This window comes from Pseudophryne corroboree, unplaced genomic scaffold, assembly GCF_028390025.1.
Source record: "Pseudophryne corroboree isolate aPseCor3 unplaced genomic scaffold, aPseCor3.hap2 scaffold_2106, whole genome shotgun sequence".
Lineage (NCBI taxonomy): Eukaryota > Metazoa > Chordata > Amphibia > Anura > Myobatrachidae > Pseudophryne > Pseudophryne corroboree.
In genome coordinates, this window is record NW_026968750.1 from 26,793 (window position 1) to 41,609 (window position 14,817).

Genomic DNA, 14,817 nt, shown 5'->3' on the forward strand with positions numbered 1-14,817 from the left:
GTAAGTGCAAGAGATCCTGAAGCACTCACTCATCATGGGAAAGTACCAATGTGTTTCTTCGTTGGTGGATGGAAGAAACATCTTACAAAAACTCTCCAGATTATTGACTTTTTAAAGTTTTTCTAGGAAACGTTTTAGATGAATGCTTATTAGCCTTTGTCAGTATGTACTTTTAAAAAGTGTCTCTGTGGTGCAATCAGTTAGTGTGTACGGCTATAAACCAAAAGGTTGGTGGTTCAATCCCACCCAGGGACGTAATTGACCTTGTTATCAGATTTTGGTGATCTTTAAGTAGACAAGTCAAAATTTCAAACCCCCTCTTATGGTGTAGGGTACCTGGCCTTCTCTGATGTAATCAGAGTTAGATTTGATTCAGTGATTTTATAAAACAGCTAGGAAGCACAATTTAGCAGTGGGTTGCAGAGAAAAAGAAATATGCTGGCAAAAAAATCCAATTGAGTGATTAAACAGCTCTTAATTTTCTGGCTTTATTTTTATGCTAACAAATTTGTTCTTTGAAAAGTGTCCACAAAGCCAAGTCTCTGATTAACACCTTTGTAGGGATGGTTTTTCACCTATTACTAAATTAAATTTGCTTCATTGGAAAGGCAGCAAGATGCATCCTCATTTCAATGTCTACTGAAATAATACGGGTTGACACAAGGAAACATTAACGCCACTGCATCCTTGCTGCTTTCTCATGTGGAAGTCTGTTTAATGTGAAAACAAGGTGATATCTAATTAGCACACAGGTAAGGAATTAAGAAAATCTTTATTTAAGGGTGAAGATGTTTCTCACAAAATCGTTGCCCCAATGCATCATTGAAATTCAAGCTGGAAAGATGATTTTAATATATCACTTGTACATTTTGTATTGCTCTTCTGGTGACAATGTAGTTTGTTTTTGTCAATTACCCTTTTAATAATAGGGTAAAGAAAATTAAGTGGATTTTTTAAAGAAAACTATACTGTCAATATACTATTAAAACAAATTAAAATGGTAAAAGTTATTGTACTTTAAGTAAAAATAAAAGAGCAAAAATATCAATCCCAGTTTTGATTTCTTAAATTAACAAAAAAAAATGCATATAGCAAAGGATAGTTTCAATCTGCCTACCTCTGGGTTATGGGCCCAGCATGCTTCCATTGCAGTACTCTGCTGCACATGTAAGTGCAAGAGATCCTGAAGCACTCAGTCATCATGGGAAAGTACCAATGTGTTTCTTCGTTGGTTGATGGAAGAAACATCTTACAAAAACTCTCCAGATTATTGACCTTTTTAAAGTTTTTCTAGGAAACGTTTTAGATGAATGCTTATTAGCCTTTGTCAGTATGGACTTTTGCAAAGTGTCTCTGTGGCGCAATCAGTTAGTGTGCACGGCTATTAACCAAAAGGTTGGTGGTTCAATCCCACCCAGGGATGTATTTGACCTTGTTATCAGATTTTGGTGATCTTTAAGTAGACAAGTCAAAATTTCAAACCCCCTCTTATGGTGTAGGGTACCTGGCCTTCTCTGATGTAATCAGAGTTAGATTTGATTCAGTGATTTTATAAAAACAGCTAGGAAGCACAATTTAGCAGTGGGTTGCAGAGAAAAAGAAATATGCTGGCAAAAAAATCCAATTGAGTGATTAAACAGCTCTTCATTTTCTGGCTTTATTTTTATGCTAACAAATTTGTTCTCTGAAAAGTGTCCACAAAGCCAAGTCTCTGATTAACACCTTTGTAAGGATGGTTTTTCACCTATTACTAAATTAAACTTGCTTCATTGGAAAGGCAGCAAGATGCATCCTCATTTCAATGTCTACTGAAATAATACAGGTTGACACCAGGAAACATTAACGCCACTGCATCCTTGCTGCTTTCTCATGTGGAAGTCTGTTTAATGTGAAAACAAGGTGATATCTAATTTGCACACAGGTAAGGAATTAAGAAAATCTTTATTTAAGGGTGAAAATGTTTCTCACAAAATCGTTGCCCCAATGCATCATTGAAATTCAAGCTGGAAAGATGATTTTAATATATCACTTGTACATTTTGTATTGCTCTTCTGATGACAATGTAGTTTGTTTTTGTCAATTACCATTTTAATAATAGGGTAAAGAAAATTAAGTGGATTTTTAAAAGAAAACAATACTTTCAATATACTATTAAAACAAATTAAAATGGTAAAAGTTATTGTACTTTAATGAAAAATAAAAGAGCAAAAATATCAATCCCAGTTTTGGATTACTTTAATTAACAAAAAAAAAAATGCATATAGCAGAGGATAGTTTTAATCTGCCTACCTCTGGGTTATGGGCCCAGCATGCTTCCATTGCAGTACTCTGCTGCACATGTAAGTGCAAGAGATCCTGAAGCACTCACTCATCATGGGAAAGTACCAATGTGTTTCTTCGTTGGTGGATGGAAGAAACATCTTACAAAAACTCTCCAGATTATTGACTTTTTAAAGTTTTTCTAGGAAACATTTTAGATGAATGCTTATTAGCCTTTGTCAGTATGTACTTTTGCAAAGTGTCTCTGTGGCGCAATCAGTTAGTGTGTACGGCTATAAACCAAAAGGTTGGTGGTTCAATCCCACCCAGGGACGTAATTGACCTTGTTATCAGATTTTGGTGATCTTTAAGTAGACAAGTCAAAATTTCAAACCCCCTCTTATGGTGTAGGGTACCTGGCCTTCTCTGATGTAATCAGAGTTAGATTTGATTCAGTGATTTTATAAAAACAGCTAGGAAGCACAATTTAGCAGTGGGTTGCAGAGAAAAAGAAATATGCTGGCAAAAAAATCCAATTGAGTGATTAAACAGCTCTTCATTTTCTGGCTTTATTTTTATGCTAACAAATTTGTTCTCTGAAAAGTGTCCACAAAGCCAAGTCTCTGATTAACACCTTTGTATGGATGGTTTTTCACCTATTACTAAATTAAACTTGCTTCATTGGAAAGGCAGCAAGATGCATCCTCATTTCAATGTCTACTGAAATAATACAGGTTGACACCAGGAAACATTAACGCCACTGCATCCTTGCTGCTTTCTCATGTGGAAGTCTGTTTAATGTGAAAACAAGGTGATATCTAATTAGCACACAGGTAAGGAATTAAGAAAATCTTTATTTAAGGGTGAAAATGTTTCTCACAAAATCGTTGCCCCAATGCATCATTGAAATTCAAGCTGGAAAGATGATTTTAATATATCACTTGTACATTTTGTATTGCTCTTCTGATGACAATGTAGTTTGTTTTTGTCAATTACCATTTTAATAATAGGGTAAAGAAAATGAAGTGGATTTTTAAAAGAAAACAATACTTTCAATATACTATTAAAACAAATTAAAATGGTAAAAGTTATTGTACTTTAATGAAAAATAAAAGAGCAAAAATATCAATCCCAGTTTTGGATTACTTTAATTAACAAAAAAAATGCATATAGCAGAGGATAGTTTTAATCTGCCTACCTCTGGGTTATGGGCCCAGCATGCTTCCATTGCAGTACTCTGCTGCACATGTAAGTGCAAGAGATCCTGAAGCACTCACTCATCATGGGAAAGTACCAATGTGTTTCTTCGTTGGTGGATGGAAGAAACATCTTACAAAAACTCTCCAGATTATTGACTTTTTAAAGTTTTTCTAGGAAACGTTTTAGATGAATGCTTATTAGCCTTTGTCAGTATGTACATTTGCAAAGTGTCTCTGTGGCGCAATCAGTTAGTGTGTACGGCTATAAACCAAAAGGTTGGTGGTTCAATCCCACCCAGGGACGTAATTGACCTTGTTATCAGATTTTGGTGATCTTTAAGTAGACAAGTCAAAATTTCAAACCCCCTCTTATGGTGTAGGGTACCTGGCCTTCTCTGATGTAATCAGAGTTAGATTTGATTCAGTGATTTTATAAAAACAGCTAGGAAGCACAATTTAGCAGTGGGTTGCAGAGAAAAAGAAATATGCTGGCAAAAAAAATCCAATTGAGTGATTAAACAGCTCTTAATTTTCTGGATTTATTTTTATGCTAACAAATTTGTTCTTTGAAAAGTGTCCACAAAGCCAAGTCTCTGATTAACACCTTTGTAGGGATGGTTTTTAACCTATTACTAAATTAAATTTGCTTCATTGGAAAGGCAGCAAGATGCATCCTCATTTCAATGTCTACTGAAATAATACGGGTTGACACAAGGAAACATTAACGCCACTGCATCCTTGCTGCTTTCTCATGTGGAAGTCTGTTTAATGTGAAAACAAGGTGATATCTAATTAGCACACAGGTAAGGAATTAAGAAAATCTTTATTTAAGGGTGAAGATGTTTCTCACAAAATCGTTGCCCCAATGCATCATTGAAATTCAAGCTGGAAAGATGATTTTAATTTATCACTTGTACATTTTGTATTGCTCTTCTGGTGACAATGTAGTTTGTTTTTGTCAATTACCCTTTTAATAATAGGGTAAAGAAAATTAAGTGGATTTTTTAAAGAAAACTATACTGTCAATATACTATTAAAACAAATTAAAATGGTAAAAGTTATTGTACTTTAAGTAAAAATAAAAGAGCAAAAATATCAATCCCAGTTTTGATTACTTAAATTAACAAAAAAAAATGCATATAGCAAAGGATAGTTTCAATCTGCCTACCTCTGGGTTATGGGCCCAGCATGCTTCCATTGCAGTACTCTGCTGCACATGTAAGTGCAAGAGATCCTGAAGCCCTCAGTCATCATGGGAAAGTACCAATGTGTTTCTTCGTTGGTTGATGGAAGAAACATCTTACAAAAACTCTCCAGATTATTGACTTTTTAAAGTTTTTCTAGGAAACGTTTTAGATGAATGCTTATTAGCCTTTGTCAGTATGTACTTTTGCTAAGTGTCTCTGTGGCGCAATCAGTTAGTGTATATGGCTATTAACCAAAAGGTTGGTGGTTCAATCCCACCCAGGGACGTAATTGACCTTGTTATCAGATTTTGGTGATCTTTAAGTAGACAAGTCAAAATTTCAAACCCCCTCTTATGGTGTAGGGTACCTGGCCTTCTCTGATGTAATCAGAGTTAGATTTGATTCAGTGATTTTATAAAAACAGCTAGGAAGCACAATTTAGCAGTGGGTTGCAGAGAAAAAGAAATATGCTGGCAAAAAAATCCAATTGAGTGATTAAACAGCTCTTCATTTTCTGGCTTTATTTTTATGCTAACAAATTTGTTCTCTGAAAAGTATCCACAAAGCCAAGTCTCTGATTAACACCTTTGTAAGGATGGTTTTTCACCTATTACTAAATTAAACTTGCTTCATTGGAAAGGCAGCAAGATGCATCCTCATTTCAATGTCTACTGAAATAATACAGGTTGACACCAGGAAACATTAACGCCACTGCATCCTTGCTGCTTTCTCATGTGGAAGTCTGTTTAATGTGAAAACAAGGTGATATCTAATTAGCACACAGGTAAGGAATTAAGAAAATCTTTATTTAAGGGTGAAAATGTTTCTCACAAAATCGTTGCCCCAATGCATCATTGAAATTCAAGCTGGAAAGATGATTTTAATATATCACTTGTACATTTTGTATTGCTCTTCTGGTGACAATGTAGTTTGTTTTTGTCAATTACCATTTTAATAATAGGGTAAAGAAAATTAAGTGGATTTTTAAAAGAAAACAATACTTTCAATATACTATTAAAACAAATTAAAATGGTAAAAGTTATTGTACTTTAATGAAAAATAAAAGAGCAAAAATATCAATCCCAGTTTTGGATTACTTTAATTAACAAAAAAAATGCATATAGCAGAGGATAGTTTTAATCTGCCTACCTCTGGGTTATGGGCCCAGCATGCTTCCATTGCAGTACTCTGCTGCACATGTAAGTGCAAGAGATCCTGAAGCACTCAGTCATCATGGGAAAGTACCAATGTGTTTCTTCGTTGGTGGATGGAAGAAACATCTTACAAAAACTCTCCAGATTATTGACTTTTTAAAGTTTTTCTAGGAAACGTTTTAGATGAATGCTTATTAGCCTTTGTCAGTATGTACTTTTGCAAAGTGTCTCTGTGGCGCAATCAGTTAATGTGTACGGCTATAAACCAAAAGGTTGGTGGTTCAATCCCACCCAGGGACGTAATTGACCTTGTTATCAGATTTTGGTGATCTTTAAGTAGACAAGTCAAAATTTCAAACCCCCTCTTATGGTGTAGGGTACCTGGCCTTCTCTGATGTAATCAGAGTTAGATTTGATTCAGTGATTTTATAAAAACAGCTAGGAAGCACAATTTAGCAGTGGGTTGCAGAGAAAAAGAAATATGCTGGCAAAAAAATCCAATTGAGTGATTAAACAGCTCTTCATTTTCTGGCTTTATTTTTATGCTAACAAATTTGTTCTCTGAAAAGTGTCCACAAAGCCAAGTCTCTGATTAACACCTTTGTAAGGATGGTTTTTCACCTATTACTAAATTAAACTTGCTTCATTGGAAAGGCAGCAAGATGCATCCTCATTTCAATGTCTACTGAAATAATACAGGTTGACACCAGGAAACATTAACGCCACTGCATCCTTGCTGCTTTCTCATGTGGAAGTCTGTTTAATGTGAAAACAAGGTGATATCTAATTAGCACACAGGTAAGGAATTAAGAAAATCTTTATTTAAGGGTGAAAATGTTTCTCACAAAATCGTTGCCCCAATGCATCATTGAAATTCAAGCTGGAAAGATGATTTTAATATATCACTTGTACATTTTGTATTGCTCTTCTGGTGACAATGTAGTTTGTTTTTGTCAATTACCATTTTAATAATAGGGTAAAGAAAATTAAGTGGATTTTTAAAAGAAAACAATACTTTCAATATACTATTAAAACAAATTAAAATGGTAAAAGTTATTGTACTTTAATGAAAAATAAAAGATCAAAAATATCAATCCCAGTTTTGGATTACTTTAATTAACAAAAAAAATGCATATAGCAGAGGATAGTTTTAATCTGCCTACCTCTGATTTATGGGCCCAGCATGCTTCCATTGCAGTACTCTGCTGCACATGTAAGTGCAAGAGATCCTGAAGCACTCACTCATCATGGGAAAGTACCAATGTGTTTCTTCGTTGGTGGATGGAAGAAACATCTTACAAAAACTCTCCAGATTATTGACTTTTTAAAGTTTTTCTAGGAAACGTTTTAGATGAATGCTTATTAGCCTTTGTCAGTATGTACTTTTGCAAAGTGTCTCTGAGGTGCAATCAGTTAGTGTGTACGGCTATAAACTAAAAGGTTGGTGGTTCAATCCCACCCAGGGACGTAATTGACCTTGTTATCAGATTTTGGTGATCTTTAAGTAGACAAGTCAAAATTTCAAACCCCCTCTTATGGTGTAGTGTACCTTGCTTTCTCTGATGTAATCAGAGTTAGATTTGATTCAGTGATTTTATAAAAACAGCTAGGAAGCACAATTTAGCAGTGGGTTGCAGAGAAAAAGAAATATGCTGGCAAAAAAATCCAATTGAGTAATTAAACAGCTCTTAATTTTCTGGCTTTATTTTTATGCTAACAAATTTGTTCTTTGAAAAGTGTCCACAAAGCCAAGTCTCTGATTAACACCTTTGTAGGGATGGTTTTTCACCTATTACTAAATTAAATTTGCTTCATTGGAAAGGCAGCAAGATGCATCCTCATTTCAATGTCTACTGAAATAATACGGGTTGACACAAGGAAACATTAACGCCACTGCATCCTTGCTGCTTTCTCATGTAGAAGTCTGTTTAATGTGAAAACAAGGTGATATCTAATTAGCACACAGGTAAGGAATTAAGAAAATCTTTATTTAAGGGTGAAGATGTTTCTCACAAAATCGTTGCCCCAATGCATCATTGAAATTCAAGCTGGAAAGATGATTTTAATATATCACTTGTACATTTTGTATTGCTCTTCTGGTGACAATGTAGTTTGTTTTTGTCAATTACCATTTTAATAATAGGGTAAAGAAAATTAAGTGGATTTTTAAAAGAAAACAATACTTTCAATATACTATTAAAACAAATTAAAATGGTAAAAGTTATTGTACTTTAATGAAAAATAAAAGAGCAAAAATATCAATCCCAGTTTTGGATTACTTTAATTAACAAAAAAAATGCATATAGCAGAGGATAGTTTTAATCTGCCTACCTCTGGGTTATGGGCCCAGCATGCTTCCATTGCAGTACTCTGCTGCACATGTAAGTGCAAGAGATCCTGAAGCACTCACTCATCATGGGAAAGTACCAATGTGTTTCTTCGTTGGTGGATGGAAGAAACATCTTACAAAAACTCTCCAGATTATTGACTTTTTAAAGTTTTTCTAGGAAACGTTTTAGATGAATGCTTATTAGCCTTTGTCAGTATGTACATTTGCAAAGTGTCTCTGTGGCGCAATCAGTTAGTGTGTACGGCTATAAACCAAAAGGTTGGTGGTTCAATCACACCCAGGGACGTAATTGACCTTGTTATCAGATTTTGGTGATCTTTAAGTAGACAAGTCAAAATTTCAAACCCCCTCTTATGGTGTAGGGTACCTGGCCTTTTCTGATGTAATCAGAGTTAGATTTGATTCAGTGATTTAATAAAAACAGCTAGGAAGCACAATTTAGCAGTGGGTTGCAGAGAAAAAGAAATATGCTGGCAAAAAAAATCCAATTGAGTGATTAAACAGCTCTTCATTTTCTGGCTTTATTTTTATGCTAACAAATTTGTTCTCTGAAAAGTGTCCACAAAGCCAAGTCTCTGATTAACACCTTTGTAGGGATGGTTTTTCACCTATTACTAAATTAAATTTGCTTCATTGGAAAGGCAGCAAGATGCATCCTCATTGCAATGTCTACTGAAATAATACGGGTTGACACAAGGAAACATTAACGCCACTGCATCCTTGCTGCTTTCTCATGTGGAAGTCTGTTTAATGTGAAAACAAGGTGATATCTAATTAGCACACAGGTAAGGAATTAAGAAAATCTTTATTTAAGGGTGAAAATGTTTCTCACAAAATCGTTGCCCCAATGCATCATTGAAATTCAAGCTGAAAAGATGATTTTAATATATCACTTGTACATTTTGTATTGCTCTTCTGATGACAATGTAGTTTGTTTTTGTCAATTACCATTTTAATAATAGGGTAAAGAAAATTAAGTGGATTTTTAAAAGAAAACAATACTTTCAATATACTATTAAAACAAATCAAAATGGTAAAAGTTATTGTACTTTAATGAAAAATAAAAGAGCAAAAATATCAATCCCAGTTTTGGATTACTTTAATTAACAAAAAAAATGCATATAGCAGAGGATAGTTTTAATCTGCCTACCTCTGGGTTATGGGCCCAGCATGCTTCCATTGCAGTACTCTGCTGCACATGTAAGTGCAAGAGATCCTGAAGCACTCACTCATCATGGGAAAGTACCAATGTGTTTCTTCGTTGGTGGATGGAAGAAACATCTTACAAAAACTCTCCAGATTATTGACTTTTTAAAGTTTTTCTAGGAAACGTTTTAGATGAATGCTTATTAGCCTTTGTCAGTATGTACTTTTGCAAAGTGTCTCTGTGGCGCAATCAGTTAGTGTGTACGGCTATAAACCAAAAGGTTGGTGGTTCAATCCTACCCAGGGACGTAATTGACCTTGTTATCAGATTTTGGTGATCTTTAAGTAGACAAGTCAAAATTTCAAACCCCCTCTTATGGTGTAGGGTACCTGGCTTTCTCTGATGTAATCAGAGTTAGATTTGATTCAGTGATTTTATAAAAACAGCTAGGAAGCACAATTTAGCAGTGGGTTGCAGAGAAAAAGAAATATGCTGGCAAAAAAAATCCAATTGAGTGATTAAACAGCTCTTAATTTTCTGGCTTTATTTTTATGCTAACAAATTTGTTCTTTGAAAAGTGTCCACAAAGCCAAGTCTCTGATTAACACCTTTGTAGGGATGGTTTTTAACCTATTACTAAATTAAATTTGCTTCATTGGAAAGGCAGCAAGATGCATCCTCATTTCAATGTCTACTGAAATAATACAGGTTGACACCAGGAAACATTAACGCCACTGCATCCTTGCTGCTTTCTCATGTGGAAGTCTGTTTAATGTGAAAACAAGGTGATATCTAATTAGCACACAGGTAAGGAATTAAGAAAATCTTTATTTAAGGGTGAAAATGTTTCTCACAAAATCGTTGCCCCAATGCATCATTGAAATTCAAGCTGGAAAGATGATTTTAATATATCACTTGTACATTTTGTATTGCTCTTCTGATGACAATGTAGTTTGTTTTTGTCAATTACCATTTTAATAATAGGGTAAAGAAAATTAAGTGGATTTTTAAAAGAAAACAATACTTTCAATATACTATTAAAACAAATTAAAATGGTAAAAGTTATTGTACTTTAATGTACACAGGATCTCACCCTCGCCGTCCGTCCCAGAGCCGCGCCGCCGTCCCCCTCGCAGAGCCGGAAGATAGAAGCCGGGTGAGTATGAGAAGAAAAGAAAGACTTCAGCGGCGGCAGAAGATTTTATGATCTTCACTGAAGTAACGCACAGCACTGCAGCTGTGCGCCATTGCTCCCATACACCTCATATACTCTGGTCACTGTAAGGGTGCAGGGCGCAGGGGGGGCGCCCTGGGCAGCAATATAAACCTCTTTTTGCCAAAAATATAACACATATACAGCTGGGCACTGTATATATGTATGAGCCCCCGCCAATTTTACAGTTTAAGCGGGACAGAAGCCCGCCGCCGAGGGGGCGGGGCTTCTCCCTCAGTACTCACCAGCGCCATTTTTTCTCCACAGTACCGCTGAGGAAGCTCCCCAGACTCTCCCCTGCTGAAACCACGGTAGACAAGAGGGTTGAAAAGAGGGGGGGGGCACATAATTCGGCGCAAATTACATACAGCAGCACCACCACTGAGCAAACATTAAGTTACTGTGTTATTCCTGGGTTATATAGCGCTGGGGTGTGTGCTCATGTGCTGGCATACTCTCTCTCTGTCTCTCCAAAGGGCCTTGTGGGGAAACTGTCTTCAGAAAAAGCATTCCCTGTGTGTGTGGTGTGTCGGTACACGTGTGTCGACATGTCTGAGGAAGAAGGCTATATTAGATAGGAGCGGGAGCAAATTAATGTGGTGTCTCCGCCGACAGCTGATTGGATGGATATGTGGAATGTTTTAAATGCTAGTGTAAACTAGTGATGAGCGGGTTCGGTTTCTCGGAATCCGAACCCGCCGAACTTCAGCTTTTTTTACACGGGGCCGAGCAGGCTCGGATCCTCCCGCCTTGCTCGGTTAACCCGAGCGCGCCCGAACGTCATCATCCCGCTGTCGGATTCTCGCGAGCCTCGGATTCTATCGCGAGACTCGGATTCTATATAAGGAGCCGCACGTCGCCGCCATTTTCTCACGTGCATTGAGATTGATAGGGAGAGGACGTGGCTGGCGTCCTCTCCGTTTATAGAGAAGAGAGTAGAGAGTTAGAGACACTATTTAGTATTTACTAATTTTGGGGAGCATATTAGGACTGGAGTACTACTACTTGCTGATAGTGTGACCAGTGACCATTGACCACCAGTTTAATTAATCCGTTCTCTGCCTGAAAAAAAACGATACACAGTGTGACACAGTCACATACCATATCTGTGCTCAGCCTCAGTGTGCTGCATCATCATATGTAATACAGGTTGAGTATCCCTTATCCAAAATGCTTGGGACCAGAGGTATTTTGGATATCGGATTTTTCCGTATTTTGGAATAATTAGATACCATAATGAGATATCATGGTGATGGGACCTAAATCTAAGCACAGAATGCATTTATGTATCATATACACCTTATACAAACAGCCTGAAGGTAATTTTAGCCAATATTTTTTATAACTTTGTGCATTAAACAAAGTGTGTGTACATACACACAATTCATTTATGTTTCATATACACCTTATATACACAGCCTGAAGGTCATTTAATACAATATTATTAATAACTTTGTGTATTAAACAAAGTTTGTGTACATTGAGCCATCAAAAAACAAAGATTTCACTATCTCAGTCTCACTCAAAAAAGTCCGTATTTCGGAATATTCCGTATTTCGGAATATATGGATATGGGATACTCAACCTGTACTGTATATCTGACTGTGCTGAGTGCTCACTGCTCACACAGCTTAATTGTGGGGGAGACTGGGGAGCAGTTAGAGCAGGAGTACATAAATAATATATTTTAAGTACAGTGCACACTTTTGCTGCCAGAGTGCCACACTGCCAGTGTGACTGACCAGTGACCACACTGACCACCAGTATATTGTGATTGCCTGCTTAGGACGGAGTACTACTTGCTGATAGTGTGACCAGTGACCAGTGACCACCACCAGTTTAATTAATCCGTTCTCTGCCTGAAAAAAAACGATACACAGTGTGACACAGTCACATACCATATCTGTGCTCAGCCCAGTGTGCTGCATCATATGTAATACTGTATATCATTATCTGACTGTGCTGAGTGCTCACTGCTCACATAGCTTAATTGTGGGGGAGACTGGCGAGAAGTTATAGCAGGAGTACATATTTTAAGTACAGTGCACACTTTTGCTGCCAGAGTGCCACTGCCAGTGTGACTGACCAGTGACCACTGACCACCAGTATATTGTGATTGTCTGCTGACCACCAGTATATTGTGATTGTCTGCCTGAAAAAGTTAAACACTCGTCGTGTGGTGTTTTTATAAACGCATTCTGCAGACAGTGTCCAGCAGGTCCGTCATTACATAATATATACCTGTCCGGCTGCAGTACTAGTGTGATATATATATATATATATATATATATATATAAATTTTATCTCATTATCATCCAGTCTATATTAGCAGCAGACACAGTACGGTAGTCCACGGCTGTAGCTACCTCTGTGTCGGCAGTCGCTCGTCCATCCATAATTGTATACCACCTACCCGTGGTTTTTTTTTTCTATCTTCTTGATACTAGTAGCTTACTTTAGGAGTCTGCAGTGCTGACAGACAGTGTCCAGCAGGTCCGTCATTACATAATATATACCTGTCCGGCTGCAGTACTAGTGTGATATATATATATATATATATATATATATTTTAATTTTATCTCATTATCATCCAGTCTATATTAGCAGCAGACACAGTACGGTAGTCCACGGCTGTAGCTACCTCTGTGTCGGCAGTCGCTCGTCCATCCATAATTGTATACCACCTACCCGTGGTTTTTTTTTTTTCTATCTTCTTGATACTAGTAGCTTACTTTAGGAGTCTGCAGTGCTGACAGACAGTGTCCAGCAGGTCCGTCATTACATAATATATACCTGTCCGGCTGCAGTACTAGTCTGATATATATATATATTTTAATTTTATCTCATTATCATCCAGTCTATATTAGCAGCAGACACAGTACGGTAGTCCACGGCTGTAGCTACCTCTGTCGGCAGTCGCTCGTCATCCATAAGTATACTAGTATCCATCCATCTCCATTGTTTACCTGAGGTGCCTTTTAGTTGTGCCTATTAAAATATGGAGAACAAAAATGTTGAGGTTCCAAAAATAGGGAAAGATCAAGATCGACTTCCACCTCGTGCTGAAGCTGCTGCCACTAGTCATGGCCGAGACGATGAAATTCCATCGACGTCGTCTGCCAAGGCCGATGCCCAATGTCATAGTACAGAGCATGTAAAATCCAAAACACCAAATATCAGTAAAAAAAGGACTCAAAAATCTAAAATAAAATTGTCGGAGGAGAAGCGTAAACTTGCCAATATGCCATTTACCACACGGAGTGGCAAGGAACGGCTGAGGCCCTGGCCTATGTTCATGGCTAGTGGTTCAGCTTCACATGAGGATGGAAGCACTCAGCCTCTCGCTAGAAAAATTAAAAGACTCAAGCTGGCAAAAGCACAGCAAAGAACTGTGCGTTCTTCGAAATCCCAAATCCACAAGGAGAGTCCAATTGTGTCGGTTGCGATGCCTGACCTTCCCAACACTGGACGTGAAGAGCATGTGCCTTCCACCATTTGCACGCCCCCTGCAAGTGCTGGAAGGAGCACCCGCAGTCCAGTTCCTGATAGTCAGATTGAAGATGTCAGTGTTGAAGTACACCAGGATGAGGAGGATATGGGTGTTGCTGGCGCTGGGGAGGAAATTGACAAGGAGGATTCTGATGGTGAGGTGGTTTGTTTAAGTCAGGCACCAGGGGAGACACCTGTTGTCCGTGGGAGGAATATGGCCATTGACATGCCTGGTGAAAATACCCAAAAAATCAGCTCTTCGGTGTGGAAGTATTTCAACAGAAATGCGGACAACATTTGTCAAGCCGTGTGTTGCCTTTGTCAAGCTGTAATAAGTAGGGGTAAGGACGTTAACCACCTCGGAACATCCTCCCTTATACGTCACCTGCAGCGCATTCATAATAAGTCAGTGACAAGTTCAAAAACTTTGGGCGACAGCGGAAGCAGTCCACTGACCAGTAAATCCCTTCCTCTTGTAACCAAGCTCACGCAAACCACCCCACCAACTCCCTCAGTGTCAATTTCCTCCTTCCCCAGGAATGCCAATAGTCCTGCAGGCCATGTCACTGGCAATTCTGACGAGTCCTCTCCTGCCTGGGATTCCTCCGATGCATCCTTGCGTGTAACGCCTACTGCTGCTGGCGCTGCTGTTGTTGCTGCTGGGAGTCGATGGTCATCCCAGAGGGGAAGTCGTAAGACCACTTTTACTACTTCCACCAAGCAATTGACTGTCCAACAGTCCTTTGCGAGGAAGATGAAATATCACAGCAGTCATCCTGCTGCAAAGCGGATAACTGAGGCCTTGGCATCCTGGGTGGT